General features: G+C 37.0%; 1 protein-coding gene across 1 annotated transcript in view; it reads right to left on the reverse strand.

The window, feature by feature from the left end:
- EDIL3 (EGF like repeats and discoidin domains 3) overlaps positions 1 to 19,575 on the reverse strand; it is a 411,761-nt gene that overhangs the window by 74,602 nt on the left and 317,584 nt on the right. The window lies entirely within an intron of this gene.

Consider the following 19,575-nt stretch of genomic DNA (forward strand, 5'->3'; position numbering starts at 1 on the left):
TCCAAAAGGCTTGTTTTATTCCACTCTGAGTCATCATGGATGTCACTTTTCTTTGATCATCATATAAAAAGTTGTCCATGGGAGGAAAAATCATTGACTTACTTGTGCATTTATTGTCTCTACTATGCAATATATTGGCCCTACTCTTCTATGTCTATCTAACTAAATTCCTCCTCATCTCTGATGTCTGGTTACCCAAGTTCATAGTTAACTCTTTTGTGAGCCCTTACAGCATGGTCATTTAAAGTAGGCAATAAGCAATCAGTATACAGTAGCTTGCACTGTTTTGCATCTTTTAAAGTATAAATTCTGACTCTACATCTAGATGGAACTCTCATATCTGATATTTCTATGCACCCTTTGCCTCAACACAGCATCTGCTTTATTAGGCAATCATACAATCCTTGATGAGATTCATGAAGAATGGATTGTTAAGACACTTCCCTGATGTTTTCACTCCTGTTTCCACAAGCAGACTAATAATGGGAGGGATACTTGTTTCCTCTAATCTCTCTGGGTTTAAAGACTAATAGGTCAAGGGGCATGAAAAAAATGCTCAATGAATGTCTCCACACTGACCTCTCACATCTGCCCTCTCACTCAGTCTTCGTTCTACTCTCAAGAATCATAAAGTGCCATCAGTCCCTTGCATCCTCTCACTCCTTGTGGCATCATTAGTTTTCAGTTGAAATAATCCTGGAAACATATACATTTCCCCCTTTCAAAGAACTTGTGAGGCCATTGGAGGCTAGCCTTGGTGTTAGAAAGTCATTAACTCTGGAATTACAAAACTTTCCCCCCTCCCCCCAACACCGCCTGCCCCCCCCCCCCGCCCCCCCCCCCCCCCCTGCCTCACCGGCCACACACACACACACCACCACCACCACCAAAGGCAAAAGAAAACTCTGACCCTGGAGCTAGCTGTAATAATACTTTGCAAAGATTCATTATTCTCTTGAAATACAAAGGAGGGAAATAACACAGTAACCTAACACAGGGGACCTGGGCTTTTAAGTAATTATATCTGAGGGATTGGATATGCAAGACCTATTTTCATCCTATTTCCTAGCAACATAAGTTTGAGCAAGAGGTCCAAATTGGGCTAATCATGCTAGTTCTCTTGGTTCTATTCCTGAGTTGTTGAAAGTTGTTTTCTGATTTTGTTACAGCTCTCTGGTAAGGCTGTTCTGGGAGGCACTGGGGCTGCCCCATAGAGCACAGTCTTGCAATGTGCTCTGCAACCGGAGGGTTCCTTTGCCCAATCAGTGTGGAGAACACTGCGCATAATGACCCTTCATAAATATTCATAATGAGTATTAGTGCATTAAAATGTAAATTTAACTGTGCAAAAAATGCTTTCCTTTTATATCATGTATTCCCTCTAGTTTTAGCCTTCTAAAGGTAAAGTTTTATAAAATGCTTTTAGTACATACAGTATACCATTCACTGTTTTACATATAGAGAGGCATTTCTTAGATGCTGAAAGCAGATTTTACCCTCATGTGAGCCTTATACTCAGCTACTAATTTCTTTAATAATTTATGGGACTTGGATGTATTGTGAATGACTCAAATTTATAGTCACCCAAAGGAAATATGGATTAAGAAGATTGCTTTCTTATGGGCCATTTCTCCAGAGATAGTTGCCTGAATTAAGGAATAAAATGTCAAGTCAAACTCATTTCTTATTGCAATCTAACAATCTAAATGGCAGCCATTGAGAAAAGTCCAGAGGGGTTACATTTACAAGGGAACAGGTTTTTTGACTGCTTAAAATCAATCCTTCTTTGCATTCCTCTAACTTTTAGAGGAATAATTTTTACTGAATTAAAGCCATCATTCCCTTTTAAAGAAATTTTGATCTTCAATATGGCTAACTTGGAGATGGGATGTAACAAATCAGTTAAGCGCATGTGCATGGATGCGCATGCGGACACACACACACACACAGTATAATATCTGTTTCTGTGGTTGATCTATCTATATAACTAGCTGCATTTATCAGCAAAAACAGTAATATTTGTGGGGAAAAAACTAAATACATAAATTATTTTTCCCCTACAGAATACAGTTACACAGAGACATAACTTTCTAAATCTCCTTTACATTTCCTTACTAAAAGACTATGCAAGTACACCATTAAACAGTCTCACATACATAGGCATATACAGGGCAACAGTTTCTACATTTACGTAGAATTTAAAAAAAAGGTACTGCCTGCACTTTTAAAAATAATTAAAACTCAAGGAGAAAAAAATGTCAAATGAAAAAGAAATGCATGAAAACTAAAGATAAACATAAGTGAATTTTTAAAATGAGCTAAAGAAATGACTAACAAATTAATTTGTTATATTCTAAGACCCAGTAAATTGTGGAAATTATTTATGCTTTTTATATTGTACAGCAATGTCTGAAGTAGAACACTACCCTTTGCAAAATATTTAAGTTTATTTGAATCTTACATGAATTTAAGAAAATATTTGGGAAAGCATGAATTTATTCTTAACAGTTGTAATGTATCATATAATATTATCCTTTGAATAGTGTAGTATTCAGCAACATTTTAACATAAATATTACCACCGATTTAGCAATTTCAAAATTATACAAAAAGTTTAAGTACAGGCTATTTGCCTGCATGTTGCCATATATACCATGTAATAATATGCTTAATGTAAATGCGAAAATGTATTTCACTACTTAAATTGCATTCAAATTTCAAGCTAAGACATGTGTTCTTGACAAAAAACCAGCTGTGTGTCAAGGTTCCTATTAACTTGTCTCATTAGGCCTTTCTTCTTTATTGTGTGCTGGGGACCCAATTACTGACTGACACAGAGGAAAATGACAAACCATCCCATTATCAACCACCCAAAACCCAAAAAATTATTTCAATGTTTAAATAACTTGCAAGATTACAATTCAAATGACACAATAGCACTGCTCAATTTAAACTTACATCTTTCCATAGAGCTAAAAAGATTACATTTGAATAATTAATTTTAATGTTTTCATTTATATGCAGTGCATTAAAATTTTACTTGTTTTGAGCCATTAATGATGGACTATAACCCAATTTCCAGGTTTTAGAGATTATTTCTACACAGATTAGCCTTGTTGTTTATACCATGCACACTTCAGAAAAATGCAAAATTTGTAACTATACTTCACTCCTAATTGGCCTGACTCAGGCATGCTTTCACTAAGCAGACCCTTTATGTATGTTATTCACAAAGATATCATAGTTATTTTCTGGAAAATACCCTTTGTTATTAATTCTCTTCCACTTTTTAAGTACAATAGAGTCCTTTGATGTTACTCTTAATAGCCTACTTAAAATCAAACGTTATTTAGCATAGCTAAGAAAAATGTTTTACTAAACCTTCTTTAGCATCAGTGTTACATTTGCTTTTTCCTTCTGTCCTGTTATACCTCGAGTTTTCGATCTTTTATTCATTCATTTAATGACTATGTGCTGAGCACCCACCATATATAAAAGCCTAGGCCAGGTACTTTTCAGGATATAGATGTTTATGTTCAGAACCAGTCACCTTGTAGTTTACTCTATTGAAAGTGTGACATGATATTAAGAGGCTGGTAAAACCTGGAGTGAAAAGAAAGGAGACTGAACAGGGAGTCAGACTCCATGGAATCTGTAACTTTCTAGCTTTGTGATACTTTGAGTTTAAGTAGCAGAAAAACTTCATCCATAATGGCTTAAATATTTAATGAAATTTATTATTTCACATAACATGAAGTTTAAAATAGGGTAGCTCCAGGGTTGGTTAATTAAGGGGCTAATCAGTAACCTTAAACATAGGTTCTTCCCACTGTTTCACTCTAAAATCTTCAAAATGTTGATTTTATCCCTCCAACTATCTTCCTTCAATATTCCAAGATGGATCCCTCAATTTTATGCCACATGACATACCAACGCAACAACATTCAACATTCAGTATTCAGCAAAACCACATTTAACTAAAGAGGAGGAGTTGTTCCTTCTTTTGTAATTATACACAAAAAACTGGACTTTTGCCACCATGAGTTTACTATTTGTCCCTTGTATTTTTTGTCACTTCACTCAAACTGGGCTAATCGGATTTTCTCAAAGGAATTGGGCCTGAGCAATGGCTAATGAATTTGGAACCATTGCCTGATGAGGACATAAATTTGATTCCATAAGCAATCCTACTACCTTGCTACCTAAAGTGTGGCCGCTGGACCACTTACATTGGTATCTCCTGAGAGCTGGTCAGAAATGCAGAATAGCTAGCCTCACTCCAAGACATACTGATTCAAAATCTGCATTTTAACAAGATGCCTAGGTGATTCATATGCATACGAAATTTTGCAAATCATCACTCTTGCAAACAGAATTTAAGATGTGTTTTCACTCCACAGATGTTTTCAAACCAAATATTTTATCAAAATTATGCTAACATTGATGCTCTTATACAGAAGCATTTTCGGTGGCAAATTGCATTGAGCCAAGTTAACTCTTTAATCAATTTTCTTATCAGAAAGCTTTTCATTCTTTATTTTCTTGAAATTATTTTATTAGATCAATTACTTTCTAGGTAAATTTTACAACAAAAATCCAATTCACTTATCTTTTATTTTCCACATAAAATTATAGTGTTTAACCTGCTACCACTATATCTTCTTTCTTGGGTCGGGGAGGGGGAGGGCATTTCTACTATTCCAATTTTCCTGGCTTAAATTGAGCAGTTCTAACTTTTGATTATTGCATTAACATTTAGTCAATAAAAATTTTATTATACTTGGTTTTAGCCATAGCCAATTTTATTTCTACTTGATTATTTATAACTGTAATTGTCATTATGAGTTAGAATAATTCAGCTCCAAATACTTATTTCAAATCAAATAAATACCTGAAGCTATCTTTATGTGACACAACATGTGGCCACCATTGGAAAGAAAGAGAATTAGGAGTGATGGAAAAATTAAGTGAATAAAATGAGATTTATCTTTTGATGGTGGGAGGAAAATAAATCTAAGATTATGACTTGAGTTCTGTTTTTTTTTTTTTTTTCTAGAATTAGGACAGACATAGTCTCTTTTATAGGCAAGGAGTAGGAAGAAGTGAGTGACTCCTCCTATAGTATAGAGGCATATAACTGAAGCATCAGATGCGGTAGGAGGATGCATAATCAGAGGATAACATGGCAAGACATGATAAAGGATCTTTGCTAAAAAAAAAAGAAGAAGAAGAAGAATATTTGATAACGGTAAGCCTGGATAAAGTTAAGTCTTGATAAAAAGGAAGAGTCTTCTATTGAAATAGGAAGAAAGGAAGAGAGAATTCTTGTAGTTGAGATAAATTTTCGGCCCTTAGTGATTTCAAACCTTGTCTGTACATTAGCATGACCCAAAAACTTCTATAAAATGACCAATAACAGGGCACCACCATGAGATTCTGATTGAATACATATGGACAAGGAATGTGCATGGGAATTCTTTGTGAAGTCCCGAGCTGATTTTAATGTGAAGCCAGGGTCGAGGTGCATAGAGTTACTTTGAGATAGAGGAAATAAAGTGGAAGATAAATGACATTAGGGAGTTCATCTTGATCTCAGTAGCTATAAAAAGTACAATATTTTTCAGGGTGAGGAAAGTGTTTCTAAGATGGGGGCAGAGAAACTTGAAGGTTATGTAAATGGCTTCCACTTCTCATCACACTGCTTCTGTTTACATTAATATGTGGGAAGAAGTAGTTAAAGACATCAAGAACACACCCCATAAGGAAGAGAAGCTTCCGGAGCCATCCACCTGCTGTCAAATCCCCAAGGTGATGTTTACTGGAAGCGAGGGTGGCTGATTCAGAAAGAAGAGATTGCTCAAGGAATATAATGTGCCTGCTGGCAACTACCTTAGAGAAAAACAAAGAAAAAGGAAAACATGAAAACAAACAAATAAACAGAAAGGGCACTGTAAAGAATGTAAATGTATGTAGCGTTTTCTTTTGGTATGTATTATGAACTTATAGTTTTATTCAAAACTTGTAATTCTGCTACACAAAACATCTAATACAGGAGAGTACAATTAGGCAAACATGATAGATAAAAACACAGGGTATCCCCCAAAATATATATACACACTGTAACAGCTGATAGCTCAATTGATGTTTCTTTCTTTTCATATTTAACCCATTGGAATTAATAATATATATATGCAATAACCCTAATATGCAAATAGACCAAATGGTGGAACAACCAAACAACTGAACAACCGGTCGCTATGATGTGCACTGACCACCAGGGGGCTCACACAGAACATGGCAGGCATCAGAAGCAGGTGGCAGAGCATGCAAAATGGTGGGCGTCAGCCACAGCAGGATGGTGGAGCAGGTGAGTAGGGGCACCAGACCAAGGCGAGGCACTGGTCAGTGCCATGAGGGCAAGCCTCGGATGATTACTGAAAATTCTTTGCTCCCACATGCCGTGGTCCTACCCACCACTCGCAACTGCTGCTTGCACTGTCACTCAGCACTGTCAGCAGGTGAGAGTGGCGGCTGCCAGCCCCGATCTCCCCTCAGGGCCTCTCCACCTCCCCCTGCTCCTGAGGGGCGATCAGGGCAGCAGCTGCCACTTGCACCCGCTGACAATGCCAGCCCTAACTGTTCTGTGCCATCAGCAGGTGCAAGGGGGGCTGGTGCCGTCAGTGTGTGGGAGCTGTGATGGCGGCAGTGGGGCTGCCAGCAGAGAGGGGACCAGGGGGCCGCGGCAGGAGGGGCCAGGACGGGGAGTGGAGGATGGGCTGAGACCTGCCCCTGTGCCCACCGCAGCCTCACGGCTTACAGTTCCTTTCAAAGTGCACGAATTAGTGCACTGGGCTCCTAGTCTATATATATAAAAGCCTAGGCGACCTTAACGATGGAACAACTGGAACGACCAGTTGCTATGATGTGCACTGACCATCAGGGGGCAGACACTCAACACAGGAGCTGCCTCCAGCTTGCAGGCCCTGATTGCCTGATTGAGGCCAAGCCCCTGGGCTGGGACAGGGAACTGAGGGTGGTGGCGGTGGACTCAGCCCCTTTCCTGGGGGGGCTGAGGGCCGGCTTCCTCCTCAGGGCTGGCGGCCAACCTCCCGGGTCCTTCCCCCTATCCGGCATGCCCCGATCAGCCCTCCACTTGCCCACTGTGTTGGCGGTTGACCCCCCACTTGGCCAGTAGGGGGCTGGGGAACCAGGAGTGGGTGGCGGTGGATGCGGGAAGTGAGGGAAGGAGGAGAGGGGAAGTGGGGAACTGCATGGTGGTGGCACACAGACAGTGAGGAAAGGAGAAGGCGGGGAGGCAGGGAGGTGGGAAGGTGGGGAAGCTGATCAGCCCTGATCGTTGGCCAGGCCTAGGGACCCCTCCACCCCTCATGTACAAATTTCATGCACTAGGCCTCTAGTGTATAATAAGTGTGTATACATCTTTGGGGGACATCCATATATACAACTAATGGGCGATTTATTGGAAATTTTTAAACATTCATATTATTTTTGTTTTTCAATTACAGTTGACATACACTATTACATTAGGTTCAGGTGAACACCCAGTGATTAGACATTATATGACTTAGTAAGTGATCATCCCAATAAATTTCACACCAATCTGACACCACACAGAGCTATTAGAATAGAGTATTATTGATTAGATTCCCGATGCTGTACTTTACATCCCTTGACTATTCTGTAACAACCAATTTGTACTTCTTAATCCCTTCACCTTATTTACTCTTCCCCCCAACCCTCTTCCCATCTGGCACCTGTCAAAATGCTCTCTGTATCTACAAATCTGTTTCTGTTCTGCTTGTCCATTTATTTTGTTTTTTTATATTCAATTGTTGATAGATATGTATTTACTACTATTTTATTGTTCCTATTTCTTGGTGGAGACTGAGGTATGGCTCTCTTGGGAGGTTCTCAGAAAGGGAACAATGGCTTCTGCCAGCACTTTTGTCTTGCAGAAAACTGATACCCCTCCCCCCTGCCAGCTCTGGCCCTGATGCCAGACAATTCAGTTCCTCCCCATATGTCTTTGGTGACTTTCCAGCTGCTGCTCCACTGCTAGAGCTCAGAGGGAGTGAATAGAATAAGTTGGTATGTGGGCCCTTTAAGAGAAATTGCCTGGGACTCCAGCAGCCCCCACCTCACTCAGCCACATCCCTGCTAGTGTTATAGCCAGAAGTTATGGGGTCTTGGTTTCCTGGCACTGGAAACCCGAGCTGGGGTTTCTGTTGTGGGGCTGGGAACCCTCGCTCCTCGGGGTAGACCTCTGTAGCAGAGATATCCCTCCTGATTATTATTTGCTATATCTGGGTGTGAGATCAATCCTTTTGTGTTCACCCTACCAGTCCTGATGTGGCTTCTTCCTTAAATCCTTAGTTGTAGAACTTTCATTCAGCCAGATTTCAGGCAGTTCCAAATGATGGTTATTCTGTAGTGGAGTTGTAATTTTTATGTGGTTGTGGGAGGATGTGAATACCTCCTTTACCTATGCCCCCAGCTTGATGGGAAGCTGGGAAATTTTTTAACTTAAAAAAAATATTTCCAAAGGTTTCCAATAATCCTATAAATGTGTATATATGTATGGGCACATGTAAAGTTACACATATAAATACATTCACAATCTTTAAATAGATATGGCTTCCAAATAATTCTAAATGTGAGTAAATATGGACATCTGTTTTGACATTCTGAGCATAGTTTATATACTTATGTAAATAAAAACCTAGTTTAATGGTTTTACCAAAAGGAAATATTCACCTTTCTTAAGGCTAAGGTGATCTTTATCACAGGATTTCCTTGAGAGTTGCTTTGGTATCCTACAGTTAGTTGGAAGAGGAAAAAAATCTTAAGATTTGATGTTGGGGTATACAAACAACATTCAATAACTTCTTTCATCCCTTTCCAGTGAGAAATGTAATATACTCCAACAGAGTGATAATACTAAAAGAACAACAATAAGAAAACCTTCCGCAGTGATAGGCTGCATTAATTAAAGTCTATGAACTCAGAAGCAGGTAACACCCTCACAGACCACTCTACCCATCTCACTCCAAACTGATTAGAATATTTTTGAAGCATTGTGTTTATTTATGGGAACAGCTTTTTAAAAGAGCTAGTAAAGACTGCACACAGAAAAAGACAAATGAGTTGCTAGAGGTCTCATACTCTATTTACAATGTAAAGGTTAGAAACTCAGGAGAGCCTTTTTTTTTTTTAAGAAATGAAAATTTAATTATTTGAATAATCCAGCAATGGATTTACTAATCCAGGGATGGAATTCCCTGTAACTGGAATTCTATAGGTAAAGGCTCAATGATCATACATCTATGAAGGCTATATTGAAAACATTCTAAGCATCAGGTCTGACTCATGGAGTCTGATTTTTTATCAGGATGATCTTAAAGTCCCTTTCTAAATCTATAATGCAATTATTAGGATAAACAATGTTTTCAGTGGATAAACAGTTGATGGTATAAAGTTCGTGTTTTTCTTTTTTGTTTAAGCATCTAAAAAATCTTATGTGACATACTTTATAATTAACACATATTTGCATAGCTAAAGGTAAGTAATAATTTTCTTAAAACACTAATTATATACCTTTCAAAGTTCAAACCATCTATCTACTTTTTTTTACTTTCAATCTTGTAAACTCTACTTCACAAACATAAAAAATGAGGTTAAATGGCTTTTCTTAAGGAATAAATGCATCAGGAGTTCTAAATGTAATCTACTAAGCAAAGCAATTTTGTAATATATAGCTGGGATAAGATAAATAACAGAAGAGCATGCAAACTAGATATTTGTTTATTTTTAGGTCTGTATTTATATATTCATCGTATAGAAGGGCTTAAAGAATATTCATTTAAACATATATCTTGAAGCACCTAATAGACTGTTACAATGTTGTGATTTTCAGCTTCTAGGATTTGGTTTCACCATAAACTACGAAGCATTTTCTGTCCTCTGCAGGTTACCTCCATAAAGTAACACTAGAATACCACTGTGATTTCTGGAGCAGCAGAATCAGAGGAGAATGAGCGGTGGCAGCCTGCACCTCTCTCCTCCTGACTGTGCCTTCCAGAGGCTTCTCACACAGCCCCAACAGTGTGCTCTCCTTCTCTCAGGTCTTGTCACTTCAATAAACACCTGCCACAGACTGACTAGATTCAGTCATTAGATGAGTTTTCTAGAGTGGCCATGACAAAGTACCACAGACTAGTTGGCATCAACAACAGAAAATTATTTTTTCATAGTTCTAGAGGCTGTCAGTCCGAAAACAAGATGTGGGCAGATGGTTGACTGTTCCCTGTATTTTCAGAGTCTTCCCTTTGTATATGTCTGTGTCCTAATTTCCTCACCTTACAAGGACACCAATAGTATCTGATCAGAGCTTACACATGTGGCCTTATTTCACTTTAATTACTTCTTCAGATATTCTATCTCCAAATATAGTCACATTCTAAGGTATTGGAGGTTAGAACTTCAACATATGAATTTGGGGGGGGGGGGCTTAATTCAACCCACAACAGTAATTTAAAAAGTTATTTGTTTTATATGAAATGCTTTTTTTGACATATTATTGTCAAGTTTTTTTGTTTATTTTTATGAAATTTATTGGGGTGACATTAATTAATAAAATTATACAAGTTTCAGGTATTCAATTCTATAATATACCATCTGTATATTGTATTGTGAGTTTACCACTCCAAGTCAAGTTTTGATTGTTTTTGCATTATGGCAATTTTGCTAAAGTAGAGAAGATAACTTAAAAAAATATTTTTTTTTAGCAAAATGCATTTTTAGGCAAAAGTCTGGAAACTATTTTGGAGTTGTGGTTTAGTTGGTAATTCTACTTATCCATTACTTATTATCAGACAAGTTCTAACTAAGAATGACACAAAAGCCTTTTCAAAAACTTAAAAATATTACAGGGGAATTTCAGTTATAATTTTAAGTTTGCTGGAATTATTAGCATAAAATCTCATTGAAGTTTGTTAACATGCCCACTGAAACATAATAGAGAGAAATGCAAAGTAGTATTTGAAAAGCATACTTGTTCTTTACATATGGAGAAATCAGTGTTTTCTTTTTCTTATGAAAGAGCTTCTCAGAAAATGACTCATGTAAGATTGCTTAAATGGCTTCCCTATTTAATTAAAAATAAAGTTTTATCTGAAATGGATTAAATACAACTACTGTTTAATTAAAACAAAAACCTTTAAGAGGACCACTCCAATAAGATCAATTAACATTTTGTTCCATATTGAACATAATTAGAAAGCCAATTCTTATAATTCACTGGCATAACCTTTAAAATACGTTTGGCCTTCACAACATATCTATATGGCATTTCATTAAAAATTCAGACAGTTAAATAGAAAAATTATATACTAAGTTTAATGTTAGAACTCATTTTAAATTATAATTATTAAAAAATAGAACTTGCCGAAACCGGTTTGGCTCAGTGGATAGAGCGTCGACCTGCGGACTGAAGGGTCCCAGGTTCGATTCCAGTCAAGGGCATGTACCTGGGTTGCGGGCACATCTCTCGTAGGAGATGTGCAGGAGGCAGCTGATCTATGTTTCTAACTCTCTATCTCTCTCCCTTCCTCTCTGTAAAAAATCAATAAAATATATTTTTAAAAAAATAGAACTAATATATCTTATTTGAGAATTGGTACTTTTGATTAATTTGAGAATTCTGCATGAAATATATATATTCTTATAGGAAAAAAGGCAAATTGAATTTTAGATTAGGGAACTGGAATATTGAGCAAATATAAGAGGAATTTGAGTCTACATATTCCGTTTTGAAAACTGAATATTATTTAGTCAGAGTTTTTGAAATATTTGCTTTATACTTCTGAGTTACACAGCTTATGTAGACATAGAAAAAATTTTACTAATGCCAATAATAATTTGAAAAGAAAGCTTGTATTTTCATGTACTCATGAACTAGCCAGGAAAATTTCCAGAAGAAAGAAGAAAAAATATCAAAATGATCTTTGACCACTGCTAAAGTAATTTGCGATTTAGTGATTATCAATGGGAATTTTTAAATGCCCTACACTTTAATATATACATATATTACATATATACAATATATATACATATAAAATATATATGACACTGTTTGCTGCCAGATATATGCAGTTCTATTTCTCATCTGAAAAACTATTTTGAAATGTGCTCTAAGAAAACTAGGTGAATGGTTAAGAAGACATTTACATGTAAGTTTTGAAAATGCTCAGGCGAGCTAAGCAAACCCTCAGAGGGGTCTGGTCTCCAGCATGCTCACTGGAGAAAGCCAAGCCACCAGATGTGGTTAAAGTTCAGAACTCTCTGGTTAAAACAGCTCCTTGGTTCCAAAGGTCATATTTTCAGGTCTTGTAGGGTATTAGTCCCAATGTGTGTACCCATTCAGGGACTTGCCAAGACTTTAGCCTTAGGCTCTTTTTACATGATTTGCTTCTCTGATCCACTATTCTGGTGTAGGATGCTTCTCTGGAGAGAGAACTCCTAATTTCTATACTTTCTTTTCTATCTTCTTCTCATTGCTCCCTTGTTATTTTAGTGACTCATTTAAATTTAGTATTTCCTGACTAAACCCAATTTCGCATATGAAAAAATCAAATCACTTGACCAATAGTAGCTTTTTTCTTCATCTTTTCCATACTTTCTTTCTTTATATTATTTAAAAATGGATCTACAGCAAATTAGAAAATTTATATAATTCAATTATATTAAAATATTAACAGTTGCCATGCAACAGGTAGGAAAGTAAGGTTTGAGAAAAAATTTTAAAAAAAGATCTAGTGTGTCTAGAGTTCTGGTAGACTTTCCTGTGAACCAGCAGCTGCCTCTAGACCACTGTACTCTCTGTGGTATGTACTAACTTAGTGATCTGGACTCTGAGTTGAACTGGAACTGCATTTTAACATAGTAGCCAGACAAAGGGGCCTGCTCTCCTAATCACCACAGCTATCTTTCTGACATAAGAATGAAAGTTCCCTTTCTCCCTGCATGTCCTATCTGGAGGGGAAGCTCTTTCGGGATGGAAGAGGGGGCATCAGCTGGCTGGTATCCACTGTGACCCAGCAGAATGCAGGCCAAGACTCTGAACTCACTGGAAAGATTCCAGGCTCTACTGTTAGACACAAAAGCTGAGTGCAGCTACTGCATTAAAGTACAAGACCAGAAATTTGATAGATAGTTAAAAAGACTTCAGCATTTAAATTTAATTTAATTTCATTTTAAAAGAGTAATTGGTTATGCATTTTCTAAATAGTTGAATCAATTTTACTAAAATTAGAAGAGCTGCACATTGCAGGTGCATAATTATGCTTGCCATTAAACACAAACACAGATGCAGGCAACAAAATTAGACGCAATCATTTCATTGAGAAAAGAATGACACTTGTTTCCCATTTCTCTTTTTGGTTAAAAAAATTAAACTAAGCTTTAATTTTTCTCAAAGACCCAAAGATATGTTGTTGTCCTCAGTGTTTTAAATTTTTTCCACATTTTAGTGGGAAATATTGATCAAGTCATTCTGGACGTGATGAAGAAAAATTTGATCAGCCCACAGGCTAGGCCTCCTTTACTACAGTCATAATAACCATCACCACGTCATAATCAACCCTACATGGTAGACTCCACAAAAAGCAAACATGCTTTCAACCTACCTCGAATGGGCTTGCTATAATTTTGCCTCCTGTATCTACATGGGGAAAGGCACTGCTTATGTACCAGGCAGTATATATAGTAACAACTTTCATGGACGTCCTCTCATGTAACCTTCACAAAAATCCCTTGAGGTAAATTTGGCATTATTTTGAAGATGGGAAGCCCTGGGATGGTGAATTCATTTGCCCCACTAATAAAGATAGTAATAAGCAGAGCTAGGTTTTGAACCAGTCATTGGAATCTATTCTGGTATTTCATATCCTCACCAGTCAATAAATTCTCAGAAGACGAAGTCTTCTACAGCTTCGATCAGACCAGCCATATCACTTGTAAGTCCGGCAGGTCTGAAGGAGTGATCCCTCTCACTACTTGAACTTTAGGAAGACAGATGTTATAATAATCTATTTTTATTTTTCTGTAACATTGCTTTTTAAAAAAAATAATAGACTGTAAGACCATACTGATGTTTCTTAAATTGGTCTTACACAATTAGAATAAATTTCTCAAACCAATATGACCTTAGGAATGATTAAACAGAATCCCACATGAGAATTCACACTTGTATTAGCTATAGGTAAACATAATTCATTTGAGCATCTCTATAAATAAAGCTTTTTTATCTAGACTTGAAGAAACTTTAGGGGCAACAGGGAGCAGAGTTCACCTCATGTGTTGGTATAATGAGTAAATCTCAGCAAAAGTCCTGCTGATCAATTCAGCTTTCTCATTTCTCTTCTTTGTAGCTCTTATTATAGAAACTTTTCAGTTTTAATATTAAATGTGTTTTCAACTTTTCTTAGCTAGAGAATCAAAAAATAAAACCAGTTAAATAATGATGATCCCCTAGAATTTAATGCATTATAAATATTTATGTGAATACTTCTTAGAACGGGATCATTCCTTGATAGAACTATTCCATTAAACATCCTAAATTGCATTTTACTATTATGCTATCACTTTATTTAAAATTTTATGCAGAGAGTATATTGAGTAATGTACCTAAAGTTTCAATCATATTGCCAGGAACTTAACTTTTTTTCCAGTTTCTCTGTTATGCCATGTATCTTTTTATCTCAAGGACTACACATACTGTTCTTTCGGAAACATTCTTTTTATTCCACCTCCCTACTCCTATTTGCAGACACTAACTCCTGCTTATATTACAGGTCTCTGATCAAATATCACTTTCACAGGACAACTTACCTGATGCCTAGATTAGATCTCTACTATATATTCTAATGGAGTCTTCTATTTTCCTAGAATCTTTCTTTTCTTTTATTTCTTGGTTATAGTTCTGTCTTTATGAGCAATAAACATCATAAGAGCAGGAACCTGTCTTTTTTCTTTACCTCTAAATCCCCAAAATGTGGACCTAGGATTCATTCAATAAATATCTGCTGAACAAGTGGGTGATACTAAGTCATATTGCAAAAAATGTGCATTAAAAAAAACAACCTCATAGAATATAGCATGATAAAGATTATTGAAATGAGAACCAATGGTCATTCTTCATTCCCTTCCCTCCTGAGTAACCTGAACTGAAGGTTCTGATGATACTGTGAAATACCCAGCAGCCCTGTCTTTCCAAGGATGGCAAAGGGAAAACAACATGCGGCTCTAGTGTAGGTATGTGTAGATGCAGTGCAGTCGCATCTGTGCTTCTCACTAAAGAGGATCATTCAGGCTTCTGTCTGGATCAGCTAAGATCTTAAGGCTCAACCGTAGGCACCAAACATTCTCTGGATACCTAGCAGGTATCAAGAAACACAGGCATTTATATTTCCATTTGTGTAATGTTATCCCATCAACTTTAAAAATAAGGAAACTGGGCTCCAGAAAAGGCAGATAATCTGCCGAGGAGTTTACCATATGTTAGTAGCACAGACAAAAACTCTACGCCTTCGCACACTGTAAGGTTAGCCTTTCTAAACACTTCATTTTAACACGTTTTGTTGGCATCAGATACCTGATTCCCAAGGCCAAGAAATCTTAGACAGGTAGCGATTTTAAACGGTCATGAATTGGGCCTTGATTAGAGGAAACTCTAAAAGCCACTGAGGAAGTTAAATTTTAGTAAAATGCAATTGCAAAATTGTAAAACCTGAGTTCTGTTTTTCTTGCTTAGAGTTGCTTGATAGCTAACAGTTTCTTCACTTATATTAAACTGCTTCTTTCTCCTGATTTTTAGTCTCTGCTTTTCAGTATAAGATCGTCTTTGACAGAGAAGTTTGACGAAGCCAAACGTTTATGACTCCGCTTTCCCCAGATCCCATAGCTGAACCCCATCTCAATGAGAAAGAGATTGCATCTAACTTGAAGCAGGAGGCTCCTCTTTCCATTATCCGTCAGGTCGCCTCAGATTTGCAGTGTGTCACTCTATGTACAGTGTGTATCCTGCGTAGGGTACTCAGCTGAAAGGGCGAGACCTTCATGGAAAGCTTCCTGGGTTCTGCTCACTGAGGGTCCTGGAATCGCTGGTCTACTCAGAGGAGGGCCTTTTCTGCAGACATACACCCTGGGGGATGCCGTGGCCCAAACTCACTCTTGTTGCTGGTCTGCGATGTTCCCTTGTTTCTCTCCACTGGGCTCTCACATGCCAGCTCCCAGTGTCAGGCTAGCTCAAGTCAGTGAGTAAGCTTCTGTGCCACTCACTCATGATCCTGAACTAGTTCTGCTCCTCAAAGGGTGGCTCCACAGCTGAGGTCCTGTTCAGGATACATCTCTCCTAATGAACATTTACTCCTATTAGACTCAGACTACAAAATTGCCACCAATGGTGTTCTAGCCACTGGGCCCATTCTTGGCTAGCACATGAACTATTGTGTGTGTGTTTGTATTTTCATCACAATTATTTGCCTGATCTTTAAGTTTAACTTACCATTCTTTGCTTTTCTCCTTACCTGAGCTGCACAGTCATTTTCCATAACTGAGCAAAGCTCTGCAGCAACCCCCAGGCCCAAGCCCTCAGCTTCAGCTCTTCAGCCACTTGGCAACTCTACCTCTCTCTCTGCCCTATGCTTTGAAAGTGGACAGAATGACGGGAGCAAATTATGAATTAATTAAAGAGCTTTATATTCTCTAAGTCACATCTCAAGACTGAACTAAAGCTGGGGGACTGTGTCTTCTTTGAGGTTCTGATTTTAAAATTAACTACAATAAAAATACTTTTGCTCATCTTGAGCAAACTCAACATCTTCACAGGCCTATAGGCATCGTATCAAATAACAAGTTTGGATCAAAAAGGTAAAAGGGGAGGTGAATTGTGGTGAATGAAAGGACATATGCCGCATTTAGGTCATTCAAGTTAAAAGTTAATATCACCACGTGCTGTCTGAAAGAATCCGGCCTAAGTTTGAATCCACCCCACGGCTACTGGTCTGCAACCTCTGTTGAAGCATTATTTGCAAAGTCAACTAATTCTGTGCAATTGTTATTGTTAATAATATAAAATGTTTGTTTTCTCAACCAGTTCTTATTAATTTCACATTGGGTGAGGTCCAGAGTTGCACTACTAAATTACCACTATCATCATCTCCTTCCCATTAGCTATTTAATGAAGGTTCACTAAAAACAAGGCATTTTGCTAAGTGCTACACCTTCATTATATAATATGAAGCTTAGAATAGCCCTATAAATTAGTAAATACTATTATTCTTATTTTGTACATTGTCTATGCTCTGGTTTCCAGACATTTAAAGAATTTGCTGCTTTTGGCTTCAGGAGACTGCTGAAGCTGTCAGATTAATATACATGACAGTGACTTGCTCCTGGGCCTGGTTTTATAATGTAAATCAGTTCCACTTATCTGTTTTTCCTCTTTCCAAAATTTTCCTCTCAGAAGAGGAGCATCATGTTACTCACATTCATTGGCCAACCTAAGTCACATGGCAAAGTGTGAAGTCAGTTGGTGAGAAGGTTTGTCCTCTTTTAGAAGGGAGAACTGTAGGGAGTAGCAGCGGCAAATCTTTTGAACAATTATATAATCTTCTATACTTCATCTCTTCAATGCCAATAATGCATCATATACTCATGGGCTAGATTCAATACTTTGTAGTCTAAAATGTTGTAATTAAATTCCCATGTAAAAAACAAACTCTAATTTAACATACTGAGATATATGTATGTTTCACATTCTTGACACATTAGTATCATAATATCACAATATGATTGAAACTTGAAGATCATGGATAGAGCTATCTTCTAACTAGCATTAATTGGCTAGTTTAATGCTATTGCTCATTTCCCAATATTCTTTGTGATTCTTTGTGCATTTGGTTGTAGCAGAAAAATAATAAGCCTGAATTATTTGACTTTTACCAGAAAATAACTTGCTTCTAGTCTATTTTGGAGATATTGAAAAGTAGCCAACTTTTCAAAATTGCAAAGGAAATACTAAGAAATAAGATAGATTTCTCTAATATGTTTTGCACTTATTTAAGCCATTAAAAACCTACCTTGGAAATGAATATATTTATGTTCCATATAAACAGATTTTAGTATATTAAAAAATAACTTGAAGAATAAAACTTCCTAAGGATATTCTATACTTTCTATATTTAAACCCAATTCATGACATTATTTATATTTATAATTTATCAAGTGTTATATTTACTACTTGCATTTCTTCAAGACCTGAATAATGGGCAGAATGCTGTTTTCTATTACTGTGTTCCCACAAATCTCCAGGGACAAAAACAACCCCCAAAACAATCAGTGGATAGCCTTTTATAAAACTTAGCGTCTTTTGCTGTTAATTTTCTTAAATATTTGGCATCCTCCACTTCTCTTATTGGTGAGTGTGATCTGGTACATGGAAAAAATGTGGTCCATTAGCATGAATGAAGCTTAAATAACTGCAAGGCACGTTGGGACTCTCTTTTTCACATTATGCTCAGGGAGCAGCTCTCTCCATGTGGCAGGTTGTGCCTGTGGAGTGGACATTTACTACATTTCCAAGATGAAGAAACTGATGCTCAGGAGGAAAATGCCAACCTCAATGTCATACAGCTAGTACATATGGGGAATCAAGACTGAGTTCAGATCCTAAAGACTGGGTGTTTCCTAGAATATGAATTCACTGAGCCAAAAAAACTTTGAGGATCTTAAATGCCATCTAGTGGCAATTTCTATAAACTGTAGACACAATATCCCAAATGTCATTGAGTCACTGGCAACTTCAACCCATTCCCATGATAGAAAATATTATACTGAGTTCCTATTTATGGTAAGAGACTGACCTCTACAGTTTATCACTCAACTCTGTGTGTGGATCACAAAGGGTTTCATCTTATCTGTAGAAATTCACTATGCACAGATAAGCCAAAAGAATAGTTTCTTTTTCTAAGAACAAAACAGGAATTAACAATATTGAAGTAGATGTCAGTTTAAGCATATTTGCTTGAGAGTTAATAAACTATTGGCTTTCCAATATCTTTTTATCTGGAACATAGGTATAATACAGAACAATTACAAATTAAATATATATTAAAACCATTATCTATTGACTAAATCATCATTGGTTACTGGGTTATTCGGATTAATAAGAGTAACTAACAATATGTAGTTTACTCTCTTCAAAAGGTACTTCAGAAATTGATAGTGTCTCATGGTGATTGTTAGGAATATCTGTTATGGTGCTACACATATCAAAAGACAAATTAACAAAAACCTTTGATACACAATTGTGTGTATACTAGAGCTTTATGCTATACACACACACACACACACACACACACACACACACAGTATGGTCCCTAGCCAGCGAACACTGGAGACACAGATCTTCTTTCTCAAATTTTAGATCTGGTTCTACATGTGTATCCTTAATATGCCTTATTTCTTACAAAATTAGGAGAAACTAAATATTTGTTAT

This window comes from Myotis yumanensis, unplaced genomic scaffold (assembly GCF_028538775.1).
Source record: "Myotis yumanensis isolate MYYU_CA2020_CCGP unplaced genomic scaffold, mMyoYum1.0.hap1 SCAF_4, whole genome shotgun sequence".
Lineage (NCBI taxonomy): Eukaryota > Metazoa > Chordata > Mammalia > Chiroptera > Vespertilionidae > Myotis > Myotis yumanensis.